This window comes from Alligator mississippiensis, chromosome 7 (genome assembly GCF_030867095.1).
Source record: "Alligator mississippiensis isolate rAllMis1 chromosome 7, rAllMis1, whole genome shotgun sequence".
In the NCBI taxonomy this organism is placed as follows: Eukaryota; Metazoa; Chordata; order Crocodylia; family Alligatoridae; genus Alligator; species Alligator mississippiensis.
In genome coordinates this window covers 57,039,024-57,051,615 of record NC_081830.1, presented here as the reverse complement: position 1 = coordinate 57,051,615, position 12,592 = coordinate 57,039,024, and the positions used below count along the sequence as shown (strand labels likewise).

The 12,592-nt window shown below is 45.6% G+C and overlaps 1 protein-coding gene across 1 annotated transcript in view; it reads left to right on the top strand.

Annotated features, from left to right (window-relative positions):
- Positions 1–12,592, top strand: part of SLC9A9 (solute carrier family 9 member A9) — a 414,412-nt gene that overhangs the window by 308,254 nt on the left and 93,566 nt on the right. The window lies entirely within an intron of this gene.

The window sequence follows — 12,592 nt, the reverse complement described above, 5'->3', positions numbered from 1 at the left end:
TTGAAGTGTGCCACTGGGAGAAAGGCGATAAGATAAGATAAATGCAGGCTGGCTTTAAGGAGATAAGTGCAGACTCTTCCCTTCCAGCGTTTCCTTCTCCACTCCACACCCCCAGCTCACTGCAGCATGGGTTCTTCCTTGCCAGCTGCTGCTCCTCATTCTCAGCCCCTCTTTAAGAAAGTAAGCACTAAAATAAATATATTAGTTTTTTTAACAGGGTGTCAGTTCACAAAAGTTATGGACAGGTACCTTGAGTGTAGAAGGCTGAGAACCACTGCTTTAGTTACCATATTTCACAATGTAAAAGTCAAGTTTTGAAGCCCAATTTTTAACTCTTAAAATTCAACCTTGACTTATACACTGTATCACCATCCCCTGTGAGCAGTGCTGGGCTCAATGCTTGGCTGGTGTGGCCCAGGCAGCACCGCTCGCAGGGAACATTGGTGTGCAAGCAAGCAACACTGCCTTGCGAGCAGCACTGCCTGGGCTGTGCCAGTTGAGTGCCGAGCCTGCTTGCAGGGGATGGGGCAGCTCCAGCCAAGAATTGAGCCTGGCCCTGTCTGCTGCGGACAGTGCTGCCAAGTGCTGAGCCCGGCTGCACCAGCCAAGTGCCAAACCCAGTGCCATTCACAGCAGATGGGGCCAGGCTTTGCATTCAGCTGGCACAGCCCAGGCAGCACCACTTGCAGGGGATGGGGGCATGCAAACCAAGCACCAAGCCGGTCTCTGTTCTCATCCCCATCCCCAGCAAGCAGCGCTGGGCTCAGCACTTGGCTGGCACAACCCCATCCCCTGTGAGCAGTGCTGCTTGGACTGCACCAACCAAGTACCAAGCCCAGTACTACTCACAACAGGTGGGGCTGGACTCAGCAGCACCGCTCGCAGCAGACAGGGCCAGGCCCAGCGCTCGACTGGTGTGGCCCCATCCCATCTGAGCGGTGCTAGGCTCAGTAGTCAGCTGGTGCAGCCCAGGCAGCACCGCTCAAGGAAGATGGGGCCATGCCAGCTGAGCCCAACCCCGTCCTCTGTGAGCAGTGCTGCAGCACATGTCTACCCCCCTATGCAGTGAGGATGTCCAGGGACTGTTTTAAGTCAACCCCCTATTTCTGATCCAAAAAGTTAGGTCGACATACACCAAATCTACGAAATTCCTAACTTTTTTAAGCAGAAAAAGGGGGTTGACTTATACACCATGTCAACCTATACACTGGAAATACAGTATTCCCTGTTCATACGCTCTCCCTCTAAAGCAGCTACTATTGCCACTGTCACAGATAGGGGATGGTGATGGATGGACCGTTGGTCAGGCCCAGTAAGGCAGTTCTTATGTTTTTACTAACCATGTTCAGGTTTATCTCATATGCTCTTATAGCAAGACTGGGATCTTATCATATGCTCTTGAAATGTAATTAAGAAAGATACTATAATTCAGGAAAGTAATAACATGGAAATCAGCATTTTTCATGCACTTTTGAACATGTCTTTTAGCATCAAAGATTCTACCACACAATATAGAAGTTATTTCACCTCAATGTGTATCAGTTGGGAAAATAGACTGATTTCTAGAAAAAGTGTATCTCTAGTTCTCCTTTTCTGTTAAAGGTGAGGAAAATAAGTTCTGAATAACAATGTGTACCCAGTGGCCCAAGCTGTGTTTGTTAATTAACACCTAGTTCTGTTGACAGAACTCAGCAGTACAATAGAGTAGGTGTGATATAAATACAATGCATTTCATGCCCTGTCATGTCTAAATCAGCATCCTCTATTGTTAAATATTTTTACCTAGAAAGGTAGGTTTTTTTCATTCTGACTTCTTATCTGTGTGTTTCATTTCCTTGGCTTTCTCTTTTTTCTTTTTTTCCATGTTTTAACATCTTTCACATTTATTTTTATTTCAACCTCTTTTCCTTCTCCTTCTACTATTTCTTCTTTTCATTATAGTACTCATGGTTATTTACCTTTGTCTTTCAAAGTCTTTTTTAGGATTTTTTTCATTCATATCTTTTCTTTCCTTTTTTGTTTTTCCTTTTCCTTCTCTTGCACAGCTTCCATTGTGAGGGTTTTTTTTCCTTTTAATCCATCTTTCATGTTCACACTTGGTTTTCTTCATAGACTTGCTATCATCTATTTCACACTACCCAATGGTGTTTTTCTTTTTGGACATGACTTACATTTAAATAGCATCTTTGACCTGAAAAAAACTTTAAAATACTTGACAGTTCAATGGGATATGTTGCAACATGAAGCACCTCTGGGTTTATAAGTGGCAACCATCCACAATAGAAAAGTTTTGGCTAAGAAGGTCAGGACAAGCCAATCTATACAATTATGAAAAGAGTTATATATATGATTTCCAAGCTGAATAGATAAAACCTTAGAGTTTTTTTAAAGTTCTCAACTGAACAATGTACAAACATAATGTTGAATGGAATTTATTTTATCAAAAGAGTAAGGGGCTCAAATTCCAACTGTGGAATTCCAGCCATAGCTGGAATTGAAGCCTAGGAATCAGATTTTCAAACCAGGTGTTCATAAAGGATTGTTTCATCAACTACTTATAAGAGAGACACATGCTGGAGTACTCTAAGAAACACAGCCTTGAGAAGGGCCTGGTTAGAAATATAGGATTAGAAGGGAACTCATGGATCATGGAATCCAACCCCCTGCACAGATTCAGGTTGTGTTATCCCTAAACCATCCCTGATACATGCCCATCAAACCTCTTTTTGAAAACCTCCAGTGAGGGAGACATCACAACTTTGCAAGGCAGTTTGTTCCATTGCCATACTGCTTTTATAGTTTGGAAGCACTTCCTGAGATTTATCCTAAATCTGCTTTGCTGCAATCTAAACCTATTGCCTCTATGTTCTCTACAGCAAGGGAGCACCATGTTTCTTTGATTTCTTTATGCCAGTCTTTCAAATACTTGCTAACTGCTGTCATGTCGCCACTTAACATATCTGATTCCTTATAATGCACTGCCCAAACCTGGACACAGTCATCTAGCTGAAGCTTAACAAGCCCCAAATAGAAGAGTATTCTTACCTCCCGTGTCTTGCATACAATGCTCCTGTTGTTACACCTCAAAATGACATTTGCTTTTCTTGTGAGAGCCTCATATTACTATCTCATATAATCCACTATAAACCCCACGTCATCCTCAGCAGTGCTACTGCCAAACCAGTTATCTCCCATTCTGTGTTTGTGCATTTGGTTTTAATTCCTTATGTCCATTGCCTTACATTTATCTTTGTTTATTTTCATTTTGTTGTCTATTGCCCAGTTCTCGAATTTAGCCACATTGCTTTGGATTTTAATCCTGTCTTCCAGTGTTTGTAACCTCTCCAAAGTTTGTCATCTGCAGACATGATCAACATATTATCTATGTTTGCATCCAAGTCATTAATCAAAATGTTAAACAGCACTGGCCCTGGGGCAGATCTCAATGGAATGCCACTTGAGACCTCCTGCCAGTTTGACACTGATCTGTTTACAGTCTTTGCCTGTGGTTATTCAAACAATTACATATCTACTTAAAGGTAGTTCTGTCTAGCTCATGTTTCACCAGTGTAATGAAAATGGCATGGGGAATTCTGTCAAAAGCCTTACTAAAGTTCAATGCATTGTGCAAACTGGTTACCACACACAACCCTGACACCTCCATCCTCCAGATATTTTGTAAAGGACTTCTTTTTTTTAATAATTTGCTATCATAATTTCCCAGGTATTGAATTCAGGCTAACCAGTCTATAATTCCTTAGTATGCCTCCCACCGACCCATTGTTAAAGATGGGTATTATGTTAGCCCTTCACCAGTCTTCTGGTGCATCGCTCATCTAAGAGTTTGTAAATATTATTGCCATTGGCTCTGAGATTTCTTTAGCTACTTCCTTCAGCATCCTGGGCTGAATTTTGGCAGGACCTGCTGACTTGAATAAATTCAAGCGTTTCAAAAGTGGTGGGTGGGTGTTTGTGTGTAGCAAAGTAGGAAGAGTGGATTATGTCTTCTTCATCTACTAATGGCTCACCTTCTCTGCTGACAAAAGGAACCACAGTTTCCCTAGTCTGTTTTTTGCCTTTGTTTTCCTGATTTTATTCCTACATGTTCACATTTGTCCTTTGTGTACCTCCTTTGTGATACATCCTTTGTTCCAGGTTGGGTGTATTGTTTGCAAGGGATAGAGAAGCTACAACTCTCCTCTTATATCTTTTACAAAGAGCTGATCAAAACTGCAGTTCTTGCTCTCACATCAGAAGGGCAGCTCTCTGTTAGCAGAACCAGCTACTCCCTATTGCTCTCGGAATCGCATGCCTGAAATAACAGATTAATGGTACAGACAGTGTGAGAGAAGGTGATGGCACTGTATTACCTTGTGCCATCAGTCTGTTGTCTAACATGCCATTGTCAAACATGCCTTTGGTGCTACCAAGTTGTTTTGAGTTTTGCCTGCCTTTTTTGTGGCAAAATCCTATGCACATAACATAGCATCAGGGCTACGTTACGTAGCCCTGATGCACCTTGATAGTAGGATGGATGAGGGTGCAGCTAAGTTTACTTCAGACCGGAGTGTTCTCTCTATTTTAGCTTTCATTGATTTTATTTATATAAAACATAACCTTGACAATCATTAATAGTTAACATAAGTTAGATGCCTAATTTTTAGTGGAAACCACATCCCCAAATTAAGCACTAAAGGCCAAGTCTTCAAAGGTCTTTAGGCTACCAAATTCCACTTTGAAATCAGTGTAACTGTTTAAAATCAATTAGACAGACTCTTGAAAGGAAATTAAGCACCTTTGCGGATCTGAGCCCTAGGCACACTAAGCAATGTGTGGAGAGAGCAAAGTGCCCAAGAATGAGATCCACAAAAGACAGCAAACTGAGAGGGTAGCTGTCCATGACAGCCACTAGGAGTTCCTGAAAACAAGGATGTGTGCCTTATGCTGATTAGGAGCAGTTAGCATGGATTCACCAAGGGCAAGCCATGCTGAACCAGCCTAATTGCCTTCCATTATGTGATGACTGGCTCTGTGAATGTGGGAAGGCCAGTGGATGTGGTATACCTTGATTTTAGCAAGGCTTTTGATATGGTCTTCCACAACATTCTCACAGGCAAACTAAGGAAGTATGGGCTGGATGAATGGACTTTAAGGAGGATAGAAAACTGGGTGGAGCATCCAGCTCAGAGGGTAGTAATCAATGGCTCAATGTCTACTTGGCAGCCAGTATCAAGTAGACTGCCTCAGGGATCAGTCTTGGGGCCAGTTTTGTTCAATGTCTTCATCAATGACCTGGAAGATGGCAGACAATGCACCCTTAGCAAGTTTGCAGATGACACCAAGCTGGAGGGAGTAGTAGATTCACTGGAGGGTAGGGTTAGGATTCAAAGTAACATAGACAAATTGGAGGATTGGGACAAAAGAAATCTCATGAGGTTCAACAAGGGCATGTGCAAAGTCCTGCATTTAGGACAGAACAATCCCATGCACCAGGACAGGCTGGGCGCTGACTGGCTGGGCAGCAGCTCTGCAGAAAAGGACCTGGGGGTTACAGTGGACAATAAGTTGAATATAAGCCAGCAGTGTGCCCTTGTTGCCAAGAAGGCTAAATGCATGCTGGGCTGCATTGATAGGTGTGTTGCCAGTAGGTCAAGGGAAGTGATGATCCCCTCTATTCAGCACTTGCGAGGCCACATCTGGAGTACTGTGTTCAGTTTTGGGCCCCATTCTACAGAAAACACATGGACAAATTGGAGAGGGGCCAGCGGAGGGCAGCCAAAATGGTTCGGGGACTGGGGCACATGACTTCTGAGAAGAGGCTGAGGGAACTGGGCTTATTTAGTTTGGAGAAGAGAAGACTGAGAGGAAATTTAGTAGCAGCCTTCAACTATCTGAAGGGAGGTTTGAAAGAGGATTGAGCTAAACTGTTCTCAGTGGTAACAGATGACAGAACAAGAAGCAATGGTCTCAAGTTGCAGCAAGGGAAGTTTAGGTTAGGTATTAGGAAGAATTTTCTCACTAGGAGGGTAGTAAAACCCTAGAACAGTTTATCCAAAGAGGCTGTGGAATCTCCATCCTGGGAGGTTTTCAAGACTCAGCCAAAGCTTTGTTAGGGGGGTTGGACTAGATCAGGGGTTTTCAACCTTTTTGAAATCAGTGTACCCCCAGCAGCCAGACACGGAGCAGTGTACCCCCAACGGCGGGACACAGAGTGGCAGGGGGGGCGCGCAGCCGAATGCAGAGTGGTGGCAGCCACCACGTGCGATCTTCCCCCGCCCCCTGGTTTAACCGGACAGGCGGCACCTGCATGCCAGCGCAGGATGTTGCATGACGGCGCTCCATCCCTGTCCACCCACACATACCCACTAGGGCCTTCTCAAGTACCCCCAGGGGTATGCATACCCCTGGTTGACAACCCCTAGACTAGATGACCTCCTGAGGTCCCTTCCAACCCTAATTTTCTATGGTTTTATGCCCCACCTTTTTGAGACCATATTCACCTAGGTTTCAAGGAAGCACCTATCTCAACTAGTTGCATTAGAATTTCACAAACCTAAATCCATGCCTATACCAGGCCTTTCTTACAATAACACAGCTGTCAGAGCAGATGAACCCAAGTATCCAATATCTCAATGGTCAGAGCACTCAACCACTAAGTTCAGCTACCTCCTCTGCCTGATGAGATGTGAATCTGCATCTCGCACGACTGCTCTAATCAACAAACTATACAGTATTCTCATGAAAGTTCCTTGAAGTTCTTCCTCTTGAAGCTGCTGCACTTTGCACTTTTTAAAATTACTACATAATTTAAATACTATTTGAGAGAGAGAGAGAGAGAGAGAGTGTGCAAGCAAGTGAGCACATGACACAGTAGCCAAGTGGTCAGAGCATTAACCTGTAAGGAGGGAGTGAGTGGCTACATTACAGTCCCTGCTCCAATACACTTAAAATAATTGAGTCTAATTAGTTCAGGAGTGGAACCCAGGTCTCTTCCCATAGGCGGATATAGGCCTTTTATCTGTCATCACTGTCTTGATTTCAGAGTCCGGACCTGTCGTCCATCAACCTCAGGATGCACCTACCCAGAGCTGCCTTTCCCCAAATACATGTATTTTTGGTCCTTGTTGCAAACAGTATTTAAATTATGTAGTGCAGCAAAGTGCTGTAGTGAAGGGTTTTGCCTCCACCCATGCCAGAACCAGGCAGGTGGGAGCTATGCCCACATCCCTGCCACTTTTCCCAGTCCCTGCGCCCCAGCTGCAACATGAGTCCCAGCAGCTTCCAGCCAGAGGAGAGCTGCACTGGGACCAGGAAGCTGTGAACTGTACCTAGGCTGCTGCAGTTGCTTTTTCCCAGCCTGCCCCCTCCCCCCATTCTCCAGCTGCAGCATGAGCACAGCTTCCATCCAGTAGGGAACTGTGCTGGGGCTGAGCAGCTGGAAGCTACATCCACACTGCTACCACTTCAGCCATGGTTCAGTTCCCCACTGGCCGGAAGCTGCACCCACACTGCAGCTGGGAAGCAAGGAGTGGGGAGAAGTGGCTGATGCAGGCACAGCTTCCAGCTGCCAATCCCCAGCATGAGTGTGGGCAGAAGCAAAGTCTCTTGGCTCCATAGGCTGAATCTGGCCCAGAGGCTGTATGTTGCTGACCCCAAACTAACTCACTTACTCATAGGCTTTCATAACTCGGTTCTGACTGGTCATCAGATGTAAAAATAAAGTAATGCAGTCAGTCCATTGCAATATCATATGGACTGAGAATATAAAAACAAAAAGCTAATTCTGATAAATATGGCCATATCCAGACAAGCACAGATGTGAGTATATGGTGCTGCAAACCTGTCTGTGGTACCACAAACTGCACATGCAGGCATTCCCCATGCTGCTGCCTTGCAGTGTGGGGAGGGGTTGACCCCAGGAGATCCTGGGGTCAAAAAAACCCAAGCCAAAGAAAAGCAAAGTGATGTGCATGGTGGCAGTGCACGCTGCCCAAAACCAGAGCCTGGCTAGCCAGAGCCGCACTCCAGCTGCCGGCCAGGCTTCCTGTCACAGCTACAGCCCTGGAAGTCCCCCAGGCAAGGCTGCTGGGGCCAGCAACCGTGCTGGCCCCAGCCTCCCCTACCCCACCCAGGGTAGCCTGCCATGCACATGGCATGGGCATTCCATGGGGACAAGTAGCAGCAGCACAAGGTATGCCACTGCTATTTGTCCCCAGGAAAACAAATGCCTATGCTCATCTGGATGCACCCATGAGTACAGGATAAGTAATAATCAGGGCTCTTTTTCTACTAGTTTATGTACCTCAGCACTCCTGCTATATGATTCTTCATACAGCGATGATAAGGCAAAATATATGTTCTGGAAGTATTTTAGAAAAATACTGTAGGCATGGCATAGGTCTCAGGAGAACTCCAAATAGCCAGTTATCCATCCATGGATATCATCCCTTTGAAATTAAAGTTCATTACATTATATGAGCATGAGTAAACTGTCATGGAATCACAGAAAATTAGGGTTGGAAGGGACCTTGGGAGGTCATCTAGCCCAAATCCCCTGTTCAAAGCAAGATTACCCCCAACTAGATCACCCCAGCCCACGCTTTGTCTAGTCAGGTCTCAAAAACCTCCAAGGATGGAGATTCCATAGCCTCTCTGGGTAACCTGTTCTAGTACTTTACTACCCACCTAGTGAGAGTTTTTTTTACCTGATATTAAATTTCCTCTCAATCTTCTTTTCTCCAGACTAAATAAGTCCAGTTCCCTCAGCTTCTCAGAAGTCATGTGCCCCAGCCCTCTAACTATTTTCATTGCCTTCTGCTGGACTCTGTCCAATTTATCTACATCCTCTCTGTAGTGGGGGGGCCCCAAAACTGGACACAATACTCCAGATGCGGCCTCACCACTGCCCTCACTGTCCTCCAGATGTGGCCTCACCTCATCACTGCCCTCAATCTACTGGCAACCCTTCTACTAATGCAGCCCAGTATACCTGTGAAGACTGAGGTAAAAGGGCACACTGTTGGCTCATATTCAGCTTATTGTCCACTGTAACCTACAGGACCTTTTCTGCACAGCTGCTACTTAGCCAATCTCCAACCTGTACCAGTGCATGGGATTGTTCCATCCTAAGTGCAGGACTTTATGCTTGTCCTTATTGAGTCTCATATGATTCTTTTTTTGGTCCAATCCTCCATCTGCAAATTTGCTGAAGGAGCACTTCATCCCATCTTCTAGGTCATTGATGCAGATATTGAACTAAACCAGCCCCAGGACTGACCCCTAGGGCACTCCACTTAATACTGACGGACAGACAGACAGACATTGAGCCATTGATTACTGCCCTTTGAGCCTGATGATCCAGCCCATTTTCTGTTTGCCTTACAGCCAATTCATCTAGCCCATATTTCCTTAGCTTACTGGGAAAATGTTGTGGGTGACTGTATCAAAAGCCTTGCTAAAGTCAAGGTGTACCACATCCACTGGTCTCCCCACATCCACAGAGCCAGTCATCTCATCATAGAAGGCAATCAAGTTGGTCAGGCACAGCTTGCCCCTGGTGAATCCATGCCAACTTCTTAATCACCTTCTTCTCCTCCAAGTGCTCAGAAATGGATTCCTTGAGGATGTGCTCCATGATTTTTCCAGGGACTGAGGTGAGGCTGACTGGTATGTAGTTCCCCATGCCTTCCTTCTTCCCTTTCTTAAGATAGGCACTATATTTGCCCTTTTTCTATCATCCGGGACCTCTTCCAATTGCCACAAGTTTTCAAAGAAAATGGCTAGCAGCTTTGTAATCACATTGGCCAACTCCCTCAGCACCCTCAGGTGCATCCCATCTGGCCCCATAAACTTGTACACATCCAGCTTTTCTAAATAGTCCCTAACCTGTTCTTTCAACACTGTTGGCTGCTCCGCTTCTTCTCAAACTGCGCTACCAGCTGCAGTAGTTTGGGAGCTGACCTTGCCTGTGAAGACAAGTAAAAAACAACATTGAGTACTTCAGCCTTTTCCACATCATCTGTCAGTAGGTTGGTTCCCCCAATCAATAAGGGACCCACACTTCCCCTGATCTTCCTCTTGTTGCTGACGTACTTATAGAAACCCTTGTTGTTACCCTTCACTTCCCTTGCTAGCTGCAACTCCAATTGCACTTTGGCCTGTCCGATTTCATCCCTGAATAATGTCATACTCCTCCCTATTTATTTGTCCAGGTTTTCACTTCTTGTAAGCTTTCTTTTTGTTTTGTAGCTTGCTGAAGAGTTCCCTACTAAGCCAGGCTGGTCTTCTGACATACTTGCTAGTCTTACTACACATTGGAATTTTTCATTCTTGCACCCTCAGTGAGGTTTTCTTAAAATACAATCTGCTCTCCTAGAATTCTTTCCCTTTCAGACTGGCCTCCCAAGAGATCCTGTCCATCAGTTCCCTGAGTAAGTAGAAGTCTGCTGTTCTGAAGTCCAAGGTCCTTACTCTGCTGCTCTCCTTCCTTTTTTCCTCAGGATCCTGAATTCAATCATTTCATGGTCACTGTTGTCCACTTCTACATTCCCCACCAATTCTTCCCTGTTTGTGAGCAGCAGGTCAAGAGCATGGCCTCTAGTTGGCCTCTTCAATACCTTCACCAGGAAGTGGTCCCCAACACTCTCCATAAACCTCCTGGATTGCCAGTTCATTGCTGTATTGCCCTCCTGGCAGATGGCAGGGTGATTGAAGCCCCCTCAGGATAACCAGGCCAGTGATTGGGAAGCTTCTGCTAGCTGTTAGAAGAAAGCCTCATCCACTTCATCCTCCTGGTCTGGTAGTCTATAACAGACATCGACCATGATATGACCCTTGGTGCTCTCCCTTCTCACCCTATCCCAGAGATTTTCAACAGGCCTATCTCCAGTTTCATACTATACCTCTGAGCCATCATCCAGCTTTTTTACATTAAATGCAACTCCTCCTCTTCACCCCTGCTTGCCCACTTTAAACCTATCCATGAGAGTGCTGCAGTCATGCAAGCTACCCCACCCAAGTCTCTTTTATTCCAGTCACATCATAGTTCTGTGACTGTGCAAGGACTTCCAATTCTTCCTCCTTGTTTCCCAGGCTCCATGCATTCTTGCAGAGAAACCTGAGGTAACTATATGATTACCCTACTTTCTCAGGAAAAATGAGGAGGCCTCACCTATTGCTCCCTCCTGCTTGCACTTTCTCCATGTCACTCACTTCCCCACTTACCTCAGGGCTTTGATCTCCATCCCCTGGTGAACCTAGTTTAAAGTCCTCCTCACTGGGTTAGCAAGTCTGTCTGCAAACATGCTCTTCCCTCTCTTTGTCAGGTGGATCCCATCTCCTCCTAGCAGTCCTTTTTGTTGGAACAACATCCTGTGGCTGAAGAAGCCAAAGCCCTGCTGGTGATACTATCTGTGCAGCCATGAACTGATCTGCAGGATGCATCCACTTCTGCCCGGGCCCTTCCCCTTAACTGGAACGATCAAGGAAAATACCACCTAAATATTATCATTCCAAGTTTATATATTCATATTTTTTTAAAGAAAGTACAGACTTTTTATGGGGATAAAATAATGAAAGAAGTTCAAAGACAGCCCAGTAATAAGAAAGTAGAGTTGTAGCATTTTCCTAAATGAGACGATAGGGAATGAGATAGACTTGGGAGCATCTGCCTAGATCAAAGTTTTTAGTCAGTGTATTAAAACAAATTAATATTTTCTAATTCCAGGACATAAAACTCTAGCAAGAACAAGCCCTCCTTCACCCTTGCACCCAGAACCTTGTAATCACTTTTGATCTGCTCAGGGTCACCACTAGCAGTATCATTGGTGCCCATGTGAGCAGCATGGGGTAGTAATCAGAGGGTTGGATGAGTCTTGGTAACCCCCCTGTGACATGTCAGATCAGGGTTTCAGGCAAGCAGCAGGCCTCCCAGCAGACAACAAGTCAAGCCAGCAGATGGATGCCTCCATCCCCACAGAATGGTGTCTCCAACCACCAGCACCTCTAGCTTCCTCTTGGTGGCAGTGGTCTCAATCCCCCCAACCTTGGGGATGCCTGGACTGGCCTCTGCCACCAATGGAACATGCTCCTTCTCCTCTGTTGCTTAGGCTGAATATCTGTTCTCCAGGCAAATCACTGTTGGTAGAGATGAAGACTTCTGCTTGCTGCCAGAGGTCACAAGCTTCCAGCTTCCACCTCCCTGGGAGTCCATGTCCTTTTTCTTCTTTAATGCTGCCTCTAGCAGCCATTCCTCTGCAGTCCTAGAGATCTCCTACAGCATCAAATCAATTTATTTCTCATAGCAGAAGATGCTTTGGAGCCTTCCCACCTTCTCCTGTAGCTCTCTTGCCCATTCCCTGATAGACACCACCAAGAGACACCACTCACATCGCAGGCACTCCCCCATCTGCTTGTCACTGGAAGAAGCCTGAAAGCCAGTCTCCACAGTGGCAAACCAGGACCTGGGTGGGAGCTGACGATGAGTGGTCCTGCCTAGACAGACACGTTTTGGAAATGTTTCAGAAAATGTTGGCATTTCAGAGCCGGGCTTGCAGGGAAAAAGCTGTACGCTGCTGCCCTGCCACGTGACTTG